Source organism: Perognathus longimembris, chromosome 15 (assembly GCF_023159225.1).
Source record: "Perognathus longimembris pacificus isolate PPM17 chromosome 15, ASM2315922v1, whole genome shotgun sequence".
Taxonomy (NCBI): domain Eukaryota; kingdom Metazoa; phylum Chordata; class Mammalia; order Rodentia; family Heteromyidae; genus Perognathus; species Perognathus longimembris.
The window spans coordinates 17,384,943-17,408,907 of record NC_063175.1 but is presented as its reverse complement, the minus strand read 5'-3'; the positions used below and the strand labels follow the sequence as shown (position 1 = coordinate 17,408,907).

The window sequence follows — 23,965 nt, the reverse complement described above, 5'->3', positions numbered from 1 at the left end:
CCTCTTCATTTGTGTGTGTGTGTGTGTGTGTGTGTGCGCGTGCGTGCGCGCGCCAGCATTTGAACATGACTTCAGGGCCTGGGCACTCTCCCTTAGCTGTTTTGCTTAAGGCTGGTGCTCTACCGCTTGAACCACAGTTTCCCGCCTAGGTTTTTGGTGATTCACTGGACTAAGGGTCCCCTGTGCGTCTCCGTCTGAGCTAGCTACGAATCACACTCAGCTTCCTAGGTAGCTGGGGTCGCATGTATGAGCTGCTGCTCCCTGATCCAGAAAGTATCTTCTTATTAGCCAAGAAGCCCGGGGTGCCTTACACTGTCCCCGTGTTCTAGTAAGCTTTAAGCCATAGGCACCTGACCACCCAGAAGGGCAATCTTTTAATAAATCTATGCAAGAGCTTTCCCTGGAAAACTCTGCACTGACTGCTCACTGTCCTCGTGGCCGAGGCCCGTGACGGCGGCTCCCTGCCCTCATTACCTCTCAGGGGCTTTCATTTTACCATCAGGTGAAAAGGGATGAGCTAACAAGTCATGGTTACCTCTCAGACAGAATTTCAAGTAGTGCCGCTAATGATCCAGCGTTTTCCTGGCCTCGGTCCGGTGTGTGAAATGCCAATCCTTCTGTGCTTCTCGCGCTCGCTCTCTTGTCCAGGGACGCCCTGATCATCTTTACCGGAACTCCAGGTCAGGACATTCGGATGATGTTTCATGGCAGCAAGGACAGACGTGGGGAATGTGCAGATGGTTTAGACAGAAGGCTCTGTCATTAAACAGGTAACAGAGTAAAAACCTCAGAGTCCTTTCTTTCAAATGGAAGAGGGAAAGACAGGAACGGAAGCAACCACTCAAACTTCGTCTTCTTTCCTTGTGGCTTGAAGTCTCCACCACCACCTCCTCCTCCTCTGCCTCCCCGGAAACCTCCTCGACCTCCAAAGCCACCCCGGCCTCCTCTGCCAAAGCCGCCTCGGCCTCCTCTGCCTCAACCTCCAAAGCCACCTCGGACTTCACCTCAACCCCCGAAGCCACTTTCACCCTTAGGCTTGGCCCAGTCCAAAATAACTTTGTTTCCATCAATTTCACAATCCTCCATGGTGTCCATGACCTACTTGGCGGCCTCTTCACTGTAGAAGTATACAAAACCACACCCTTTGGAGGACCCCGTTTCCCGGTCAATTACTATTCTCACACGAATAGAGCCCTCAAATGATTCCTTTAAGGTCTCTTCAGTGGTTTCCTCAGACAGATCCTTGACAAACAATGTTTTGGATGCATAGACTCTGGCATTTGGTGACCCCCTGGGTCCTTGCAGCTCCAGCCTGATGGCTCTGCCCTCAATTTCCCTCTTATTACACGAGTTCAGAGCTTCTTTAGCATCTTCAAATGAAGCAAATTCTATGAACGCATACCCTTGCCGTTTGGGTTCTGAGGCACTTTGATAAAAGTTGCATTCTCAAATACTTCCTGAAGAGTTACTTCTGTTGCACTGTAGGAGAGATTGCTTAAAACCAGTGTCTTTGATTCAACTTTGAATTCTTGTCTTTGTCATTTCTCTCCAGTGTAATGCAGGGCAATGTTTCGCCCATCAACTTCTGCCCCCTGCTTTTCTTCAAAGGCTTTCTCTGCATCAGCTTCTGTCTTAAATTCAATATAGGCAATCCCTTTACTTTTCCCATCATGGCTGACTACTCTGATTTCCATAGCATTTTCAAATACTTCTTTTAAATCATCCTGAGTAACGTTGAATGAGAGATTTTTGGCCAGGAGTGTTCTTGTGTTCTTGCTGCACGAACTTTCTTACTGTCTCTTCCTTTGGGTTTTTCTAGTTTAATTTCATTGCCGAAGACTTTTAAGCCAGTGAGTTCCAAGGCTTTTTCTAGGTCTTCGGCAGATTCAAAATCCACATAGCCAAATTTCCTGTTTGTACCAGTTCTGACATCCACAACAGTAAGATCGTTTTTAGCAAAAAGTTCACTGATGGCAGTTTTTAAGTCTTGGACAGATTTGTTTGGGTTCAGGTTTCCAATAAAGAGATTAAAAGGTGTGGTTGGTTCTGAGCCTTCCACTTTCTTGGCTTCAGGAACTTCCTTTTGTTTGCTCATTTCCTTCTTTCGTTTTCCAGGTGCTTCTTTAACAGGCTCTTCCTCCTCTTCCTCTTCATCTTTTTCCTCATCCTCTTCTTCATTCTCCTCTTCATCCTCATCTTCTTCATCTTCCTCCTTTGCCACACTCTTGGCTTTCACAGGGGCAGCTTTTGCAGGTGCTTTCGTTCCATTTGCTGGTATGGTATCCATAGCTTCTTCTTCAGACTCCTCCTCCTCCTCATCGTCATCCTCCTCCTCTTCCTCATCCTCATCTTCGGAGTCAGCGGCAGCAGCTGCTGTTTTCATCACTACTGGCTCAACCTCATCCTCTTCCTCTTCGTCCTCCTCTTCCTCCTCCTCCTCTTCCTCCTCCTCACTGTCTTCCTTCTTGGCATTCTTACCATTCTTTGCTCCCTTAGCAGGAGTGACAGCACCTTTTTTACCAGGAGTTGCTACCACTGCTTTCCCTTGGGTGGCTCCCTTCTTGCCAGACACTGCAACTGCTTTCGCTGGGGTAGCGGCCTTCTTGGCTGGGGTGGCTGCCGAGTTCTTGGCGGGAGTAACAGCTACTTTCTTGGAGTAACGGCTACTTTCTTGGCAGGTATGGCCACTGCAACCTTTTTTGTTTGGGTAACAACCTTCTTCGCTGGAGTTGTAGCCGTCTTGCCTTTCTTTTGTGGGATGACAACCTCCTCTCCACTGCTTTCATCTTCTTCGTCATCTGACATTTCTTCATCTTCACTGTCTTCTTCTACCTCCTTTGGGGGAGTGGCCATTTTCTTGGACTCACCTTGATTATTACTGGCTTTTGCAAGCTTCACCATGATGGTGGGTTATGACCGCGGAGGGTGCAGAGACGAGGGGTGCAGATGAGCCAAGAAGGATCTGAGAGACGTTGATGGCCGCTACGGATAATGGAGAAGCCGGAGCGCGAGGGACTGAATGCCAACTACCGCTCGCATCTTAATTTAGATCTTTTGAAACTATGTCAATGGATTTTCGAGATTTCGGCAAAGAAATTTTTGCATGTCTACAATTGAATTAATTAATTGAATTAATCTTAGAGTATTTTCAATTTTTTCAGCTTGAAAGACAATTTCTAATTTTTACTGAGTTATTTTGTTACTGATACATGTATTATAGCTAGATGTACTCATTTCAACATATTTGTAGATCTTTTCTGGGTAACAAAGGACATGATTAGGTCTCTTTGGTGCTCTGGGGACTCGAGATCTGTAGTCTACTTGTCCTATAGGCCTCCAGAACGGGTTCAAGAAAGCAACCAGGGACTCACTGGGAAGCTATACAGTTTCAATCACCTTAGATAATGTAGTAGGCTTCAAGGCCGCTACGCAGATCCCTACTAAGAGTCTAGTGCTAATTGTCAAGCACCTCCCTACCTTGACCAATGATTTCGTCCTAGATTGGGTGGGTAATGGAAAAGACTGCTACCATACTGACTGGATCATCATTTGGGGAGCCATCTGGTCCAAGGAACACCTTCCATGCACCGTGCCAGTTGTGCTCTCTTTCTTACAAGGTGAAAAGTACCTGCACAAGTTGATGACCATCATCCCTGGTGGGCTGGTGTATGAAGTATACAGTCTGCAATCATGAGATTAGCCCCTGCAGTTTTGCACAAAAGGATGGAATGTGCTGTTGCCAATTGTATCGGTCACTAGTTGAAAAGGGAACATATACTAGAAACAGGAAATGCCCATGCTCTCCCCCATGGGTTGGGACCTGTCTCAAGAGTTGAACGGTAGCTATACCATCTTGTAAGCCATCAGGGTGGTACAACAGACCACTTCTGGTGTAGGGTAGGGGACGTAACATCGGAGGCGCTGATGGCACAGAGCAAGGCTGAGAATGCACCAGTAGGACTTCTGGGGGACTCTGCAACACCAGGGGAGAAGTTTTCACTTAAAAATACTTTAGGACATTGTTTTCCCATCCTGGACAAAAGGAGTATGTAGAGTTGTATAAAGAACACAGAATTCATTATATATATTGGCATACATATATAATATAGTCAGGCAAGTAGCCACAGACACTGTACCCTCAGGTCCCACATGCCATATTCCTTCCCTATGGATGATCTCATTCAGGCCTCCAAATGTAATGCCCTGAAGGCAAGAAACTCCATGGAGGCTTGGCTAAATGTGGCAAAGGAGTTTTATTTACAACTCCAAACAGAGAACCAGAATGTTCGACCTCGTGGGGCACTGGCTTGCAGCTTTAGGAGGAGGTCCTTGCCAGCCCGCCTCTTCTCCAGCCCTGGGGCCACTTGGCTGCTAGCTCCGACTGCCTTCTCCAAGCCTGGAACTGGAAAAGTCGGCTCTAACCAGCCCCCCTCCTGCTTCAGACCACGTGTGTTCACCAAGATGGCAGCGGGTGATGAACCCAGAGGCGGTCCTGGGGGCCGTGACTTCCGCCCTTAGGGGAAGTCCCATGATGTCACCCTTGATGGACAGCCTAGCCAGCCTGTCACAATGCCTAGCTAGACACTCCAAATCCCTCCTCTTCCTGCCGCCATTACATCTATATAAATCCAATCTCAATTAAAGGCCTCGCACGTTGCTGAGACTTCTCCACGGATCGCCTGCCTGTCGTTTCAGGGACTGGAGGGCGGTATGCGGCTCTCTACCTAGTATCGGCTCTACCCCTCTGGGATATGTCCAGCGCTTCCCAAACAAGTCCTGAGGGCCAGAAAGAGCCAGGAGGCACAACCAAAAGTGAAAAGGGGTTTTATTTACAGAGGACGTGGATTTACAATCTCAATCCCATACAGAGCAGAGTCTATTCCTGTGGTCAATACGCAACCATATACGTTATAGGTTGATGACTCCAGGCGCAACAGCAGCACCCGCAGCACCTCGTCATCCTTCTCCTTCTCCTCACAGAGCTGGTGGACATGCTCCCTTTTCCTCCTGATGCAGCTGATCCAGGGTATCCATCTGCGCTTCACAGGCAGCAATGGACTCTTGGATGGCTGTGATGTGCTCTGAGAGCTGGCTGCATCGATCCTGCAGGTCAACCGCTTCATTGTGTAAATCCGCTCTGTCAGCAGGTCGGGAATGAAGCAGATTTACAGCTTCCTCTTGGGCACCTGTGTGCTGTGTGTCCTGCCTCCTCTTTGCAAACAGGCCATGGCTCTGCCTGGTGGCAAAGAGTGCCCGGTGCTCCAGCTTGGCCTGGCACTGGGCTACCAGGTTGGCCAGGCCCCTGCAGCGGGCCTGCTGCTCCTGCAGCTGCTGGCTGAGTTTTACCTTTGTAGGTTCAGCAGCCGAGAGTGCTTGGGGGTGAAACTCCCTCAGGACCTGAGGGTTCTCTACATCCTCGGGGACACTCATGTGGAGTGGGCTTGCCTCCTCCCCATTTTCATCCCCGGTGCTCACTCCTTCCCCTTCTCCAGGGAAAGCCAGGAAGCCATGCTGGGCCTGCGGTTGCTCCTTCCTTTGCCTGGTTGCTTCTGGGCACTTCCGAGTGCCCTGTGACTCTTCCCTTTCCATCTGGGCCAGCAACTTGCTCTCTACTTGCTCCTGCTTCAGCTGCTCCAGCAGCTGGGTCTGCCTCAGCACCTGCTGCTGCAGGGCCTCCTTCTCTGAGATTAGCTGCTGATTGGTGGCTGTGTGCCAATCGCAGGTGGCTCTGAGATCCTGCAGCTGGGTCAGGTAGTGGTCGTGTAGCTCCTGCAGATCCTCAGCTGCTTGGCTCGCAGTCTCAGCCACCTCTTTACATTCTTGTAAATCCTTCTCTTGCTGCTCCAGCTTCTCCTGCAGATGTTTCTTCAAGTGCTGCTCTGATGTCAGGACGCTGGCGAGCTCCTCCTGCTCACCACTCAGCCTGTGGAAGGCCGCCTGAAGCTGGGCCAGCTGAGCTTTGAGCTCTCCGTCATGCCCAGGTGTGCAACTCGGGGTCTCATCCATCTTGTACCTCTCCTTGCCCTTCCTCTCCGGTCTGTACAGCTGCTCCTGCTGCTCCAGGTTCTGGAGATGGGGGCTCTGGTTTGCCTGCTCCTGGCTGTGCAGTTGTTGCTCCAGGTTCTTTAACTCCTCCTGCATCTGGGATGCTTGGGCCTGCGCTGCTGCTCAGCCTGACGTGTCCCGCAGGGGGCTGCAGCACTGCCAGTTGCTATGTAAGTTCCTCCAGGTTGACCTGGAGTTCCAGCACCTGCCACTCCCAATCCTCTCTCTCCTCTCTCAGTTGGTTCAGCGCCTGTTCTCTCTCCTCTCTATTGGTTCAGCTCCTTGGATTGCTGCTGGGCCATCTCCTCCCACACGGACCTCTCCCTCCTCAGGTCCTGCGCAAACTGGTCTCTTTTCGACTTTAGTGTCTTCACCAGGCTTCTCAGGTTGTCTCCCTGCCTTCTCAGCACCGCCTGCTCCTCTAGTGCTCCTTGGAACTTGTGAATTCTGGTCTTCATGTGGAGCTTCTGGGCCCATAGCACTTCCCGCTGCTTCTGCAGATCGGTGGTCATTGCTTGCACATCCTCACAGCTCTTGGTCTTTTCCTGCAGCTGAAGTGTGATATGATTCAGGTCTTGAATGAGCTGTAGGTTTTTCTTCTCAGTGTCATGCTGCTGGGTGGTGACTGTGGACAGTGCGATCTCGAGCTCTCCAATGTGCTGCTGTGCAGCGTGCAGGTGGCTGCTGAGACCTTCATGCTCCGTTTGGCTTTCCTTGGCCACCTGCTGCATGTGGGCCAGGGCAGATTGCAAGTTGCATTTTTCGGAACGCAACCTGTGGATCCACCGCTTGTGGAATTCCAGCTGCGTTTGCAGCGCATCTTGCACATGGGCCCTCTTCCCGTTCTCTTTTGCTTGTTCATCCTGCAGGTGTTCCTTTTCCTGCTTCAGGTGTTTGATCTCACTGCAGAGCTGCTGGTTTCTTAACTTGCTGGAGACCAGGGCAAGCACCAGGTGTTGGTAGCAACTCTGTAGATACTCGGTGTTATTGGGACTTCGGACACTCCTGACGGTGTCACCTCTGACTGCACACAAAGGCACCAGAGGCTCAGGGTCAGCACGATCTTGGGCTGTATCCTCCGTTGAACGATCATCCCCAGGGGTGTTTGCCTTGGGGTCACCTCCCTTGAGACTTTTCTTGAATTTTGTAAGGCCCTTAAGGGCAGGACAATTCTGCTGCTGCTGGTGTTCTTGCGGGAGTTTCTTTCCTGCAGCTGTTTCACTGTGTCTGATTTGTTCAGACCTCCCAGCACTGGGTCGGGAAAGATGGATGCGCCACATTGCCAGGCGGTCTGAGGACACCTCTCCAATCCTGAACAACGTCTCTTTTCTACTATACCTCCTCACTCACCTTGATTCTCACAGTCACCACTGGGCCACCTCTACCTCCTCCCTCCACTGCCAGTAGTGGTGTAGGCCAACAGAGGGAATTCTACTGCTACTAGGCAGCAGAGCACATGGGCGTGGCCCCAAGACTGGCATCCCATTGGTCAGAGAGAAATGTGGAATTCCCAGGGTCTGGCCAGAATCTGGTGATGCAGGCAGAATCTGTGGGGTCATGATGACAGCTGTTCCTGCAGCCCAATCCCCATCTAACACTGTCCACTTTGGTTTGGGGCAAGAGTGGAACTTGCTGCAGCTGGAAACATGCTCCATTTCAAATCTACCTTGCCTGGCTTCCCTCACACAACCACTGTGCCCACCACAGTTTTCCCCAGGCTTCCAATTGTCCTCCAGGGAGTGGCAGCAAGAAACACAGCTCCATGACCATGTCCGTTGTCCTGCTGTTCTCACTCCATGCAGACGGAGCTCTAGTTTTCTAACTACATTTGCTGACACTTGTATCCTGATCTGGAGTCACTGAGTGTCATAACAGTCTTGGTAGATCCTGCTCTTCCTGTCCCAGAGGGACAAGAGGGCTCAGAGACCTCACAGGTCCAGGGATACTCTCCATGAGTCTTGGCTATATTGCACCCCTAGGCCATGCCTAGTGCAGCACGTGTTTTACACACTTGGGTCTGGTGCTCTCAGAGGAATCAGAAAGACAATCGTGGGAGAAATGAGAATTTCGGAGAAGTCTGTGCTACATCTAACCAGGAGGATGTGAAATCTATTCCAACACAAAAAGAATCACTTGCACATAACTGAAAACAATCTGCTAACCAAGGAGTCGACTACCTAGCCACATCCAAATGATGTTGCATGTCGAATCCAATGTAAGGATTTGAGAGCATGAAAATCCATGGAGGCACGGCTAAAGGTGGCAAAGGGGTTTTATTTACAACCCCAAACCGAGAATCAGAACGGACTCCATGTCCAAATACTGACCTGCTACTCCCTTCTTCTGGCCTAAATATCGAGAAGCCAGAGGCCAGAAGCCAGAGCAGCCTCAATCTCCAACCTCCACACACCTCAAACTCTAAAGTTCCATACCTCCCAACCAGCTTTCTAGTATTCCTCCTCCCACAGACCTGCCTTTGCTCATTCCTCTCCCCTCTCCCAAGTCCTCTTTGAGGCCTCTAGGCCTCTCCGAAGGCCTCTGGCCTTGTCTCCCCATGGGCCCCTTGGCAGAGTCAGGCAGCGATCTGGTCTGCCCAGCTGCTCTTCCCCAATCCTCACAAAGACACCTCTAGCTACTTCCTTCTCTCCCTTTCCACCCCACACACACCACCTCTCTCTCTCTCTCCACATACACACTGCCGACCATGCCCACAAGCACATGCTAACCCACACAACACACAACGCCCCCCCCACACCACTCCAACCATGTGCCCATTATAAACCCCACAGTCCCATTCAAATGGCTCTGATGCCACACTCCCTCGAGCTGGTGATCACATTCCCCACTTGTTTTCATGTCCAAGCAAAAGCATTGATTTTCTTTTCTGGCCAAATCTGAAACTACCCAACCCCCTTCCCCCATTCCAATCAAGCAGGACATGTGCGGTAAATCCAGCACAGGACACCAGGCTGCCTCTACAAAGGGGTCAGCAGAAAACCTCTCCCTTCAGAAACACGATTCAAACAAACCAACAAAACAACATGTGGGCTAACCATAACTAAGAATCATGACCCTGTTAAACACAGTAATTAAAACTTGGTAAATCTTAGTTTGGGGGTATTTTCTGAATCTCTCTACACATTCCATCTTGCAGCCACCTCATCTCTCGGTACTTTCCCCCTGCCAGTTTCACTCTAGAGGGATGGAACCATTGCTATTTTCCTGTCACTTCAATAACTGATGATGTAGTTATCACTGCTGAGTTAGGTCCTTACCACTTGGTTTCCAATTCAGGTGCATGATGCCTTTTTACCCAAACCAGCTGTCCAGGCAAGAAAGTGCAGGTGGAGTTTAAGTGCAGGTGGAGTTTTTCCCAAGGGGCCAGTGGGCTTGTAACAGCCGAGGACAGGCATGTGAAGAACACATTGCAAAACCTGCATTGACTGTGGTTAAATATTTCTGTTACTGTAGCTTCCACCAAGAAGGAAAGACTGTAGTCCACCATGAAGTGTTTCAAAGGGAGTGAATCCTTTAACATAAGGGTGGCATCTTGCTTGCAGAGGAGCAAAAGGGAGGAAGTTTCCCCAGTCCTGGCCAGTCTTTGTAATTAACCTGTCTCCTTGAAGATCCTAGTCATTCTTTCCAGCTGCCCTGAACCGCCCCCACCCCCATGTCTTTAGCTACAATGTAACTTCCAATTGATTCCTAGGACCTTGGCTAATACTTTGAGTAGCTTGGGTCCTGAAGGCCTGGCCATTGTTCCACCCCACTGCTATGGGTAAGTCAAATGCAGGAGGTATTTCATGAAGTAATCATTTAAATGTTACTTGAGTGGTTTCCGGGTTTTGTTAGGAATTTCTCAGTACAGCTTGAGAAAGTGTCCACTAGTACTAACAGATACTGATACCCATACTTTCCAGACTTTATCTCCCTGATGTTCTCTTCCCCAAATTCACCAGGGGAGATTTGTCTTTTATCTGCGCACTCCTTGTGTTCCCTTTTTCCAGTATTTACATATTTGATTTGCAAGACTGTTTTAGGCACTGGCCCAGAGTAATGTAGAGATCGGCCTAGAAGGCATGAGCCAATGGCCCTGTTTCACACGTGCAGTCTCCCCACGTGCTCCCTTGCTGACACTGGTTTTCATGCCTCTTCCTTTCATCTTAATGACCAGTAGCTCAAGAGGCCACACTGGACTTAGGGCGGCCTCCTGAGTTGCTTGATTAGCCTGTTTGCTTGCCTGAACTTCAGGGGACTCTAATTTCTTTAATGCCTGGGGCTTGGAGCCTTCTTCCACTCTTTCTCCCAAGATTGCTTTCCTGATTCCAACTTCCTTCTCAAAAGCCTCCTTAACCGGAAAGCATCCTGCCAGGGGCACAGTAGACTTCCTTTGTCTGTCCAACTGCTAAGGGCAGCGCTGTGGCCACATCCATCTCTTTGCCCTTCTCCTGGTTCTTGAGCTGTTGCAGACTCTGCTCATGGGGCTGTTTCTCCAGCTCTGCTCTTGGTGTTGTTTCATTGGGTTCGAGTCCCTGAGTGGAAAAAGCATAGAAATCCTCATCAACATCATGTTTACAAACACATTCAAAGGCAAAATCACACTCAACTTAAAAATGTGAGGCCCCGGTGGCTCACGCCTGTCATCCCAGCTACTCAAAAGGCTGACATCTGGAGGATCGCAGTTTAAAGCCATCTGGGATAGCAAAGTCCATGAGACTCTGATCTCCCATGAACCACCAGGGAAAGAGGAAGTGGCGCTGTGGTTCAAGAGGTAGAGGACCAGCCTTGAGCAAAAGAAGCTCTGGGTTCATGTCCCATGTGACAGAAATAAAAACCAAAAGCTTGCTCATTTTCTATTTTCTGGTGCCTTAGTGCCTGGTGAAGGGAAGGGAAGGGAAGGTGCAATTAGGATTTGGGGGAGGTGTACACTGGCACAGAGCCTTACCCTTCCTGAAGGCATCTCATGACAACTGTGTTGGTGGCCAGGTTTCTCGAGAGTTCTTTTTCTCCTCCTAAAATGAAGTGCCTCACCTAAAGATGGTGAGGCAGACAGCCATGAACTCATCCAAGGAGAAAATAAAATGAAGTGGAAGGAAAGATGCTGAAGCAGACAGACAAGAACTCATCCAAGGAGAAAATAAAACAAAAGTACAATCCCATCCCCACACTAGTAGCATGTGCCAGTCATCCCAGCTATTTAGGAGTCTGAGATCTGAGGATTGCAGTTCAGACAGCTCAAGACAGGACAAGTCTGGGAGATTCTGATCTCTAATGAATGGGCTTTAAAAAGCCAGAAGTGGAGAATGGGAGCTTAGTCGTGGAGTACTAAGGCCCTGAGTTCAAGCCCTAAGACCAGAAACAATACATAAATAAATGAAGAAAGCTTCAGAATCTGCTGTACTTCACCCAACTGTGAACAAAATGGACAGTGGGGACAGGAGGCATAGCTTAGGTAGAGCAGTGGTGAAGGAGCAAGAGTGAAACCTACAGGGAGTGGAGAGAAAGAAGGGTGAGAGAGGAAGAGAGAGGGGAGAGAGATGAGAGCAAGCAGGAAACTGCATTGGTGGTGAGTGCTGCTCAGGCCCCTCAGTAGCCCTGTGGGAAAAGGGGAGAAGACACAAGTGTGTGTGGACATGTCAGGGAGAGCGAGACAGTCCAGCTGTCAGTCTCACCTGAGTGGCAACAAGATACATCAGCTCCCCGAGGGTGGGCAGAAGGCTCTGTTTCAATTTGCTGTTCCTGAAGTTTTCCTGAATTCAGTTAAAAGAGAAATTGCCTGCAAAAGAGACAGATAGACAGAGTCTATTATTTCAGAACCATGTCACACTTCCTTAGTCTTTATATGAGAAGTAAAACAACCATCCTATTCATCTTGCTAGGAGTTGTTTTCTTTTCTTTTTCTTTTTTTTTTTTTGGTGCCATGGAGATTTGAACTCATAGCTTGGAGCTTCTAAGGCAGTTCATTCTTAACAGATCCCAGCTGGGCATTGGTGACTCACACCTATCATCCCAGCTCTTCAGGAGGCTGAGATCTGAGGATCATGGTACAAAATCTACCTGGGAAGAAAATTTCATGAGACTCTAATCTCCAATGCACCACCAGAAAACTGGAAGTGGCAGAGTGGCTCAAATGGTAGAGCCCTAGCCTTGATTACAAAGAGGCTCAGGACAACACCTGAGGCCCTAAGTTCAGGCCCCATGACTGACAAAAAAAATGTCCCTTTGGTTTAGTAACATACAAGGTAGAATTAGCAAGTAGCTGGGCTGGTGCTATTGTAGCCATGGGTTCACTCCTCCCTCTCCCGCCCCCCCCCCCCAGTAGGTTTGAGAAAAGCATCTTTTGGACTTTCTAGCCAGGGCTGGCTTTGAACCACAGTCCTCAGATCACATCCTCCTGAGTAGCTAGGATGATAGCAGTCTGCCCCACTGGATGTGAATAAGGATATTTTCAAGGTCAAGAGCAGGTATATTGCTGAGTGTGTTTGCTTATATCTGTAATCCCAGTTCTGTGTGAGGTAGACACTGGGAGAATTGTGGGTCAAGGCAAGTCTGGGCAAAAAAGTTAGCGAGACACTCCCTATCCCCCCCCCACCCCCATTGCAACCACTAAATTGGGCATGGTAGTGGTGTCTGTAATTCCAGCTTAGAGAGGAATTGTTTTGAGGATTACAATTTGAGAGCGACTGGGGCAAAAAGAAATTAAAATTCAACACTCTATCTGAAAAATAAAGCAAAGTAATAATAATAATAATAATAATAATAATAAAAGGCTTGGCGTGTATATTTGCTAATAAGCACAAGGGCTCTGAGTTCAAATGTTAGGCTTGCCAAAAAAATTCAAAAAATAGTGTTACACATATTATTTCTGTAGAGAGATCCCAAGTTTTGTACCTGACAGAATGACCAGCCTCTGTAGGCTTTGAACCATTTTGTGCAAGTCATGTTCCTCCAGATAAAGCCCAAACCCCTAACATTTCTACTCACATTTATTACAAAATGGCTTTTGATTTCATAGCACCAGTTTGAGCTCACGCAATCCAGCCCTGAACGATTATTTGCAATATTCAGTCAGCCAACAGCACTGGAATTCATAGTTTCCATTCATGTAATAGAACTAGCCATAGGTAGGACTTAAAATATAATAATGTGCTTTACAAATGAGACAGAAGCCCTCTCTTCTTTTCCTTTATGTGGCATCTTCAAAAATACAAGAGTCGCACTACAGTGCCTGATTATCTTATTTTGTAGATTTTAATTTCAAGGTTGGAAGAGCAGGGTTTTGGGTTGTTGGGTTGTTGGTACTGTGGCTTCAACTCAGGACCAAGATGTTGCCCTTTAGCTTATGTGTTGACTACCACAAGAGCCACAGCACCACTTGCAATTTTCTGGTTGTTCATTGGAGGTAAGAATCTCATGCACTTTCCTGCCCAGGCTGGCTTTGAATGGTGATCTTCAGATCTTAGCCTCCTGAGTAGCTGGACAGGGGTGAGCTACCAGCACCTGGCAAAGGGTCCATTTTGAACCTTCATGTCACTGCTTCCAAAGTGAGATGGAACTATATTATGTTACCCCATCAACATTAATTTTTAAATCACACATTGTGTACCCAGGGCATTAGTTCAAGCCCTAAGACCAGCACCAAAAAGGAAAAGAAAGAAAGAAAAGGGGGGGGGGGGCTTTTAGTTGCTAAAATAATCTAAAAGTTATGTCACCAATGCTATGGATTCCTAGTATTTACTTGTTTGTTCTACAGAATCTTTTTTAAAAAATCATTTCCAGATCTCCTAAAATAAAATGAACCAGGGAGCTTATTGTAAATTGCATTCTTCTGTTCCAGGGAATAGATCTGATTTAGCTGTGTTTCGTGAGATTCCTGCCCTGTTGGACCCAGGTAACTGCAACAGTAGTCAGGACATGGGAGATGCCAGAGGCAGGTGGACCAATGCACACTTTATTTCAGGAGGGCTAGGGTTTATATAGGGTTAGAAATCAATTCACAACTTCAAGAGTAAAATTAATACAGAATTATATCCATATCAATACAAAGGTTGCAGATATCACTACTGCAAGGGATGTGGCTATTACAAAGGTTGTCACTACTTAAAAGGGCTTTGCTACTACAAAGATTGTTGATACTAAAACAAAGGAGTAAACCAGTCAAAGCAGAACTCTATCACCTAGCTACTATTTCTTTGAGACTAATTATCTTTGACCATGAATTCTCTATTTACTGTGGCAGCTGGGCTAACAAGTCTCCTCAGGGAGGCTCTATACAGGGGAGGAGTCTCACAACAAAAGTGGGTTCCTTTTGCCAACAAACACAGGAGACTCTTAATGGAGATTTTCCCCCCATAGGCCTATTAGTTTGCTAATAAGGCATCAGAACTTCTGTGCTGAGGCTGTTTCCTACTGGTCAGAGAAGTTATTCTCCCAAACTGCTCCACACCAACTCACTTTCCAAGTGGCTTTCATCTGATACAAAACTAAATGTGATACTTTGCTAACTTCCCAAATCACACAGCAATCAAATATATGAGCCCTAAAATCTAGCAATGGTGTTGGGTGCCAGTGGTTCTTGCCTGCCATCCTGGCTACTCAGGAGGCTGAGATCTAGATGACCATGGTTCAAAGCCAGTGCAGGCAGGAAAGTCTATGAGATTTTTTATCTCCAATGGACCACAGAAAAAGCCAGAAGTGGCGCTGTGACTCAAGTGGTAGAATGATAGCCTTGAGCAAAAGAAGCTCAGGATAGTGCTCAGGTCCTGAGTTCAAGCCCCAAGACTGGCAAAAAAATTAGTCATAGCAGAAAAAGCAGGGCTGAAAATTGTTCCACAAACTGTCAGTTCAGAAGCGAGATGAATGCCATCATTATAAAAAATTAAGAAGCATATATTTTAGGAATTATTTGATGAGAAGGTTTGAGTTCAAACAAAAGGGAAATTCAAATATAGAAATTTCCCAGATGAGACACTCCTGCATATTACAGATTAGCAGAAGAAATGAATCAACAAAGTGACAAGGCTTCAATTTACTGCAGCAAAATGCGATCAAGATTCAAAGCTTGAATTTATCATTCTCAGCTCTCACATGGTCCAAATTCCAAACAGAAGCCATGCACCAATGGCTCAGGCCTATAATCCCAGCTACTCAGGAGGCTGAGATCTGAAGAATCATGGTTCAAAGCCAGCCGGGGCAGGGAAGTGGCTACTTCAAGTATGACAACAGATTGCCTGTGTAAAACTCCAAAGTTCTAACACACACACACACACACACACACACACACACACACCACACACACACACAAACACACACTAAAACTGTCATCACCACTTTTCCTATAGCATGAATGGAAAACAGGATTATCAGGGAATAAGAGTCACCAGGAAGGGGAATCAGAAAAAGAGAGTAAGGAAGGTGAAGATAAAGTACTTTATGTAAGGAAATGGAATAACAAAATCTGCTAAAAACTACCTTAAAAGGCTTGGAGAGGAAACCAATGTTAGTGGTTCACACCTGTAATCCCATCTACTCAGGAGGATGAGATCTGAGAACCGAGGTTCAAAGCCAGCCCAGACAAGAAAGCCCACTGAGAGTCATATCTCCAATTAACCAGCAAAAACCTGGAGGTGGAAGCAAAACTCAAGTCGTAGAGCACCAATGATCAGAAAAAGCCAAATGAGAGCTGGAGGTTCTGATTTGAAGCCTCATTAACCTACACATATGTACACACACATACACACACATTCACACACACACATGTTCACACACATACAAGTGCCACTACTGACTAATGATACTAGAGATTGAAAATCAGGAATTCTTATATGAAATTACCTTGCCACAGGTTTGTTTGTATTTCTTAAAATGGATATGAAAGGCAGGTGCCGGTAGCTCAAGCCTATCATCCTAAATACCCAGGAGGCTGAGACCAGAGGATGGCAAGTTCAAAGCCAGCCTGGGCAGGAAAGTCTATGAGACTCTTATCTGCAATTAGCCACCAGAAAACCAAAAGTGGTGCTGTGGCTCAAAGTGGTAGATTGTTAGCCTTGAGCAAAAGAAGCTCAGGGACAGTGCCCAGGCCCCACGGAAGACAAAAAAAAAAAAAAAAAAAGAAAAAGAAAAAAAAAGAAAGAAAAGAAGAAAAAGTAATCTATTCCTATTTTCTCTGTTCAGCATGGGGAAGGGGCAGAAACAAGGGCTGGAGAAGTACTTTGAGAACACAAAGGACCCTGAAACCCCAACTTCAAAGCAAAGGCACCATGGCCTCTGCCATTGCTGATCGCCCAGTCAGGAGCACTCCTTCTCTCAGAGCACAAGCTGTGTGCTATTCTTCATCCACTGGACAGCTCCAACAAAACTCAGCACAAGCTCCCCACACCAAAGCCATCTGCCGCAGCACAACAAAAATCCTCTCCTGGCCCCAAGACGTTCCTCTTTCCCATAAAGGCCTTAGTATTCTTCTCTATTTTCACTTATGAGACTCTCCTGGTGCAAAGGACAAAACATAACAACCCATTAGAGCCAATCAGGTGGAAGGATAGCACATGACAACCAATGAGGCTTAAGTGGTAGAGCACTAGCTTTGAGAGAAAAGCTCAGAGGCAGTGCCCAGGCACTGAGTTCAAGCCAGAAGACCAGGACAAAAAGTGCAAAAAATAGAGTAAAAAAAGGGGGGGGGATAAATACTGGGGCCAATAAATAATTTAAGACTGGGCATGGTTCAATAATGAAATCTTAGCTACTTGGGAGGTAGAGATTTCAAGTATAGCAGTTCTAACCCAGCCCAGGCAAAAAGTTCATGAGATTCCCAATGGCTAGAGGCACTACTGTATATCCAGCCACAGGCAAGCCCTCCAAGCTACATGTGAAGTAAAACAGGCGCACAGTCCTTAAGTTAAAAAAAAAAAAGTGGATCACAGTCCATCTGGATCAGCCATAAATCAATCCTATCTGAAAAACAACCAACACACAAAGGACTAGAGGCATGACACAGTGGTATAGAGTGCCTGCCAAGCAAGCACAAGGCCTTGAATTGAAACTTGAAGTCCAGCAAAAATTGAAAAAAAAAAAGAAAAGAAAAAACTTACCTCAATGACAGGCACATTATTCTGGAGCTCAGTGGGATGGGAGGCAAGCAAGGTGATCATTCAAACTACCTTCAAGCATCTACACAAGAGAGAACACAGAACACAGGCTTGGAAAAGCAGGCACTGAGGCAGGAAGTGCCAAGGAAGGCCCTCAAAGCTAAAGATGTACATAAGAAGTCCAGGCTTGGGTGGGGGGGAATATAGTCATTTGGTTGAGCTGCAAAGGCTACCAGAACCTTCTTCCTAATGCTTGACCTTACTTTTGCTTTTCTGCTTGGCATGCTACACCTACAAAAAGCAAGAGGAGCCAGGCGTTGTTAGCTTGCACCTGTCACCCTACATTCTTCTGAGGCACAAATAAGCAGATCACAATCCAGGCCAACCCAAAGAATACACTTAAGATTTCATTCAAAAATCAATGAATGTAAAAATAGCTGCAAGTTTAGCTCATATGAGTACAAATCATAGTGTTACAAAAAAAATGGTGGTGGGAAGGGAGATCTGTAGATCACAATCCCATTAAGATGTAAATAACACCTGTTCTGCTGGCTCATGCCTGTCATCCTCAAGAGGCTGAAATCTGAGGACCAAGGTTCGAAGCCAGCCCCAGGGAAGACAAATCTGAGAGACCCTTATCTCCAAATAACAAGCAAAAAGCCAGAAGTAGAGGTGTGGCTCACATGGTCCAGTACCAGACTTGAGTGGACAAGAGGTCCCAAGTTCAAATCCCACTTTTGGCACATAGATGAACTGATCTTTTTCAGAAGAAATACACAACCATTTTTGAAGGTTCTACAATTCCCCATAATCTCAGACTTGTATTTAGAACATTCAGGATAATGACTCTCTTTTAACTTTTGAGGTTTATAATCAAGCAGTCTCCAGAAATTGCCCAAGTCAGAGTTATCATTGCTCCGTAGTATGTACTCATTTAGGACTAAACTTGTGGCGTCACACAGGCTGCAGTAATTTCCTAAAATGGTGCCACACACTTTACATGTGCATACACACGCCAGTTTGGACCAATCCTTAAATACTGGGTGAGCAGGTAGAACTAGAATAAAAATTAAACACTGTACATTCAGTCCATGAACCACCACCTAAAAAGGAACAGCTAAGTGAGTAACTCAGACTAAAAGGTAAATGATTGCCCATAGGAAGGAGGTAAGGATTTACAAATAGACAAAAAGCACATGCAGGATGTGGAGAAAGATCAACGCAGAACCTAGTGGCTTACGCCTGTAATCCCAGCTACTCCAGAAGCTGAGATCAGAAGATCCTGGTTCAAAGCCACTTTAAGCAGATACATCCAAGAGACTCTTGTCCCACATTAAGCCACAAAAAAGCTGGAAGCATAGGTGAGGCTAGTGGTCCAGGATCAAGAAAGCCGGGGGAGGACATGAGGCTCTGAGGTCAAGCCCTAGTACTGGCACCGAAACAAGGCACTAGAATATTCTGCCAAGGACCTACCAAGGGGATGTGGAGGAGGCGTGTGGCCACATCCTTCTGAGTTACCACCGCACAAAAATAGCACAGGAGGTTGAGCTTGGCTTGGGAGGCCACCATGGTCTTCTCAGTGGAGACTATCTGCAAGCAGGCTTGCTGCAGGAACTCATTCCAGTCCTGCTCTTTCAAACACAGCAACTTCTCTGCTGGGACAGGAAAGAAGCAGAGGAAAAGGGTTTAGAGAAGGGCAAAATCAAAGCCCGTGACACCTCCACTCTTTATCATCACAACCACAATCAAAGCCACCAATGCTCACACCTGTCATCCTAGCCACCTAGGAGGCTGACATCTAGAATACTTTGAGCCCAGCCAAGGCAGGAAAAGTCTGTGAGACTATTTATCTCCCATGAACCACACAAAACAAGCCAGAAGTGGCACTGTGGTTCAAGTTGTAGAGGGCTAGTTTTGAGCAAAAGAAGCTCAGGGTTGTGGGAATGTAGATTAGTGGTGGAGGGCTTGCCTAGCATGCATGAAGCCCTGGGTTCAATTTCTCAGCACCACATATATAGAAAAAGCCAGAAGCAGTGATGTTGCTCAAGTGGTAGAGCCAAAGCCTTGAGCAAAGAAGCCAGGGACAGTGCTCAGGACTTGAATCCTAGCCCCAAGACTGGCAAAAAAAATAAAAAGATAATGTAGCCTAGTGGTAGAGTGCTTATTTTGTATACATGAAGGCCTGGGTTCGATTCCTCAGCACCACATATATAGAAAAAAAAAGCCAGAAGTGGTGCTGTGGCTCAAGTAGTAAAGTGCTAGCCTTTGCAAAAAAAAAAAAAAAAAAAGAAGCCAGGGACAGTGCTCAGGCCCTGAGTTCAAGCTCCACAACTGGAAAAAAAAAAAGAAAAACAAAAAAACAAATGTTTACAAATGCTAAGGTGTTGCCTATATCTCCCTATCCTTTTAGATTAAGGCATTCCTTCCCTTGGTTTGTGGGAGTATTTCTGACACTGGGACATTGTAGAATAGGAAGGGAATGCTTCCTCAGAGGCTAACCTTCCTCCCAGTTCCCATGTATGGAAAACTAGTTTCCTTGTGTTTTGTTCATTGTTTTGTTTTTTCTCATTTACATTTTATTAGCATCAAAAAAAAAAAAAAAACAAAGAAGCAGCTCAGGGACAGTGCCCAGACTCTGAGTTCGAGCCCCACAGCCAATTAAAAAACAAAAACAACACTGGACAGAGACAGACATATTACATGGTAACCCCCTTGTATGCCTTTTCAAACCCAGAAAAAAATAAAAAATGTTAAATGTTACCAAAACAAAAATCAACTATGAGTACATAATAACAATTATCAATCCTAATAAGAAAAACAATGAAGATCACAGAACAACTTTCAGTTTTGTAACTATGAACATTATTTCATTCATTGACTTGCCATTACTCTTTTCTCAGTGCATATTTCTTTTTGGTGCTGGGCCCGGGGCTATGAACTTGGGGCCTGGGCGCTGTCCCTGAGCTTCTTTTGTTCAAGGCTAGTGCTCTATCACTTGAGCCACAGTGCTACTTCTGATTTCCTGGTAGTTCACTGGAGATAAGAGTCTCGCAGGGTTTCCTGCCTCAGCTTGAATCCTAATCCTGAGATGTCAGTCTTCTGAGTAGCTGGGACTACAGGCGTGAGCCACAGGGCAGACATGCCTATTTCTTATACAGACAAGTATTCCTGGGGGGAGGGGGAAACCCATCAAAGACAAAGGACTGGGGACCTAGTTCAAGTGATAGAGCACCTGCCTAGCACACACAGGCCCCAAGTTCAAAAACCCACACTATCAAAGAAATAAAGATTAGACTTTCATCCATCATAGACTCCCTTATAGATTTTCCATTTGACATAGCTGAGGAGAAACATGGTTTTATTTAATTGGCCCCCCCCCCACTGATATGCTTAGAGCACAATTCAGTGGGATTTTCTGTAGAAGGAAAATAAAAATGTTCATGAGCAGAATATAAAGATTTAAAAAAAAAGATTGAAAGCCAGGCACCAGTGGCTCACGCCTGCCATCCTAGCTGCTCAGGAGACTGAGATCTAAGGATAACAGTTCAAAGCCAGCCTGGGCAGGAAAGTCTGTGAGACTCTTATGTCCAATGAACCACCAGAAAACCAGAAGTGGTGCTGTGACTCAAGTGGTTGAGGGCTAGCCTTCAGCAAAAGGGCTCAAGGCAGCCCCCAGGCCCTGAGTTCAAGGCCTACAACCGACAAAAAATAAAATTTTTAAATGTTTTTTAAAAAGCTAATGTAGTCTGAAAGAGCAGCACATTGGCTGGCCACTCCTTGGAACTTTTGCTTGTCAACTCTGAGGGCCCTTCAAAAGTTCCCTGGAATCTTGGAACTCAGAATATTACAATGATGGTTCTGCTACTAAAAAGGAGGAAGCCAAGGTAATCACATGTAATACTGAAACTCTCTCTCTAGTTATAGATGTGAATCACAAAGTTGAACACACACAAAAAGTAATAGTAATAGAGTTGGGCACTGGTGGCTCATGCCTATCATCCCAGCTACTCAGGAGGCTGAGATATAGAGGATCACGGTTCAAAACCAGGCTGAGCAGAAAAGTACATGAGACTATTCTTTCCAAAGAAGTAGCAAAATGCTGCAAGTGGCGCTGTAGCTCAAGTGCTAGAGCGCCAGCCTTGAGCACAAAAGCTCAGGGATAGAGCCCAGATCCTGTGTTCACTCCAGAACAGGGCAGGAGGAAAAAAATCTGTAAGCAGAGAGGTAAGCAGTTAGGAAATGAAAATTAGTGGCTTACCTTGCCTGGGGAAATGTCACAAAACACAAAGCCTAGGGTGTGGAGACAGTGTAATCCAGCAATCACGTCAGCACCAAACGCTCAGACTACATCTTCCAGAACGTTTTTGTCCTGAGCAATAACTGTCTCTCAGGAGCCACCTGTAAGGCGTTGAGTATTAGGCACCTTCATAACCCACCACCATATTAACAAAAGAGTAAAGCTGGGTACCACGGCTCACACCTGTAATCCCAGCTACTCAAGGAAGCTGAGACCTGAAGATCATAGTTCAAAGGCAGACAGGGCAAAAATAAATAAATTAACTAATTAAGTGGCAGTGCCCAGGCCGAGTTCAAGCCCCAGGACTGGCGGGGTTGGGGGTAGTGCCTCTCTGATTTATCAGCCTGGACTGGTTTTGAACCTCAATTCTCAGATCTCAAGCCTCCTTAGCAGTTAAACTGTCTCAATATTTGATGGTCCTTCATTATTCAATGTATACATAGAAGTATGCAAACTTACTGCTTTGATTATTGTTGGTCCTAGGGTCTGAATTCAGGACCAGGAGGCTGTCCCTGTGCTTCTTTGTTTCCTCAAGGCTGGTCCTCTGCCACTTGAGCCACAGTGCCCAGCTTCCAGTTTTTTCTTTTCTTCTTTTAGGAAATTTATGGGAGAAAAGAGTCTTAAAGACTTTCCTGCCTGGGCTGGTTTTGAACCATGATCCTCAGATCTCTACCTCCTGAGTAGCTAGGACAATGGGTGCGAGCTACAGGTGTGTAGTTCCATTTGCACGCCCCTCCCCCCGCCATTACTGCTAAAATATAAAAACTTTCAAGCTAAAAACCAAGGTGGCAACTGACACATCCATCTTCTTCACTGGATTCCCAGCAAACTGTGCAAAGATACTACTGTGACATGAAATGGCCACTAGGTGGTGACATTTGCTAGCTCAAATCTCTTCAACCTTTTCTCAAGTGCATGTCTCCTTTCCACAATAATAATAGTAACAAACTATAAACATGTAGGGTATGGACTAGGAATGTGGATTAGTGGTAGAGTGCTTGCCTAGCATGTATGAAGCCCAGTGCTGGAGTCCTCAGTACCACATACACAGAAAAAGCCAGAAGTGGCTCAAGTGGTAGAATGCTAGCCTTGAGCAAAAGCAGACCAGACAGTGCCCAGGCCCTGAGTTCAAGCCCCAGGATTGGCGAAAAAAAAAAAATTGTAGGGTGGATAAGGCTCTGTCTTATAATTTTTTTTGGGGGGGGGCAATATGTGCCAGCACTGCGATTTGTCTCAGGACCTCACACCTTTGCTTAGCTGTTCTGCTCAAGGCTGGTGCTCTACCCTTTGGGCCATGCTTCCAGCTCTTGGCTGGTTAACAGCAGATAGAATCTCACTGACTGTACTTTTCTACCCTAGGCTAGCTCTGAACTGTGATCCTCAGATATACTCCTGAGTAGCTAGGATTTATAGATGTGAGCCAACCAGAATTCAACTTGAAAGGACTTGTTTTAACCTAAGAGGGTTGAAAGTAGGAACCATCCTCTTTCTTGGTAGACACTGAAGGTGTGAGATGGAATTTATTGGTAAGTCTTCTCTGAGTCTGGCATGGGGGTTTGAATCTTTCCCTCATTCCCTCCCTAATATTAAAGTACTTATAATCAACAGTCCTTTTTTTTTGCCAGGCCTGGGGCTTGAACCCAGGGCCTGGGCACTGTCCCTGGGCCTCTTTGGGCTCAAGGCTAGCACTTTACCACTTGGGCCACAGTGCCACTTTTGGCTTTTTCTGAGTATTTTATTGGAGATCAAGAGTCTCATGGAGTTTTCCACCTGGGCTGGCTTCAAACCACGATCCTCAAATCTCAGCCTGATTGGCTGGAATTACAGGTGTGAGCACTGGTATCTGGCTCAATAGTCCTTTAATTAATCACAGTTTCACTGAATATTTAAGTACTAGCTGCCATTATAATTGTTTCCTTAAAAAACAGTGCAGATCTTCATCAAAGATGAGATGGATTTCTGACTGTGCATGTGCCAGTACTGGGACTTGAGCTCAGGGTCTGGGAGCTATCCCTCAGCTTTTTCTCTCAAGGCTGGAGCTCTACCACTTGGGTCACATCTCCCTTTCTAGCTTCTGGTAAGTTAATGGGAAGAGTCTCTCAGATTTATCTGCCCAGGCAGGCTTCAAACCAGGATCCTCAGCTCTCAGCCTCCTGAGCAGCTGGGATTACAGTCCTGTGCTGGGCTCCCATTCTTCCTAATCTGTTCACACATGAAGAATACCACAAGGGTCAGTGATCTGCTCAAGGAATATGCTAGATTGTGGTATAAATACGTTCACAGCAATTCTCACACGACCTGGCACCCACTCTCGCCTGTGCAGAGCTCTACCATGAGCTACAGGTGATTGCTGGTCTCGTACCATTCGTAAAAAGTCACAATATTCTTGTGCTTAATTTCATATGTGAGATGGACCTACCGGGAAAAGGGGAGAAAAAAAGTTGTTGAACTCTTGATCATAAAACCTACTTGACTGTGTAATTAGGAGATTTTTTTAATGATGCAATTTATTTATTTCCAGACATTAGAAAGGAGGCTG

At 46.4% G+C, this 23,965-nt stretch overlaps 1 pseudogene; it reads right to left on the bottom strand.

Annotated features, from left to right (window-relative positions):
- Positions 1–753: 753 nt before the first annotated feature.
- Positions 754–2,990, bottom strand: LOC125364108 (annotated as a pseudogene).
- Between the last annotated feature and the right edge of the window lie 20,975 nt (positions 2,991–23,965).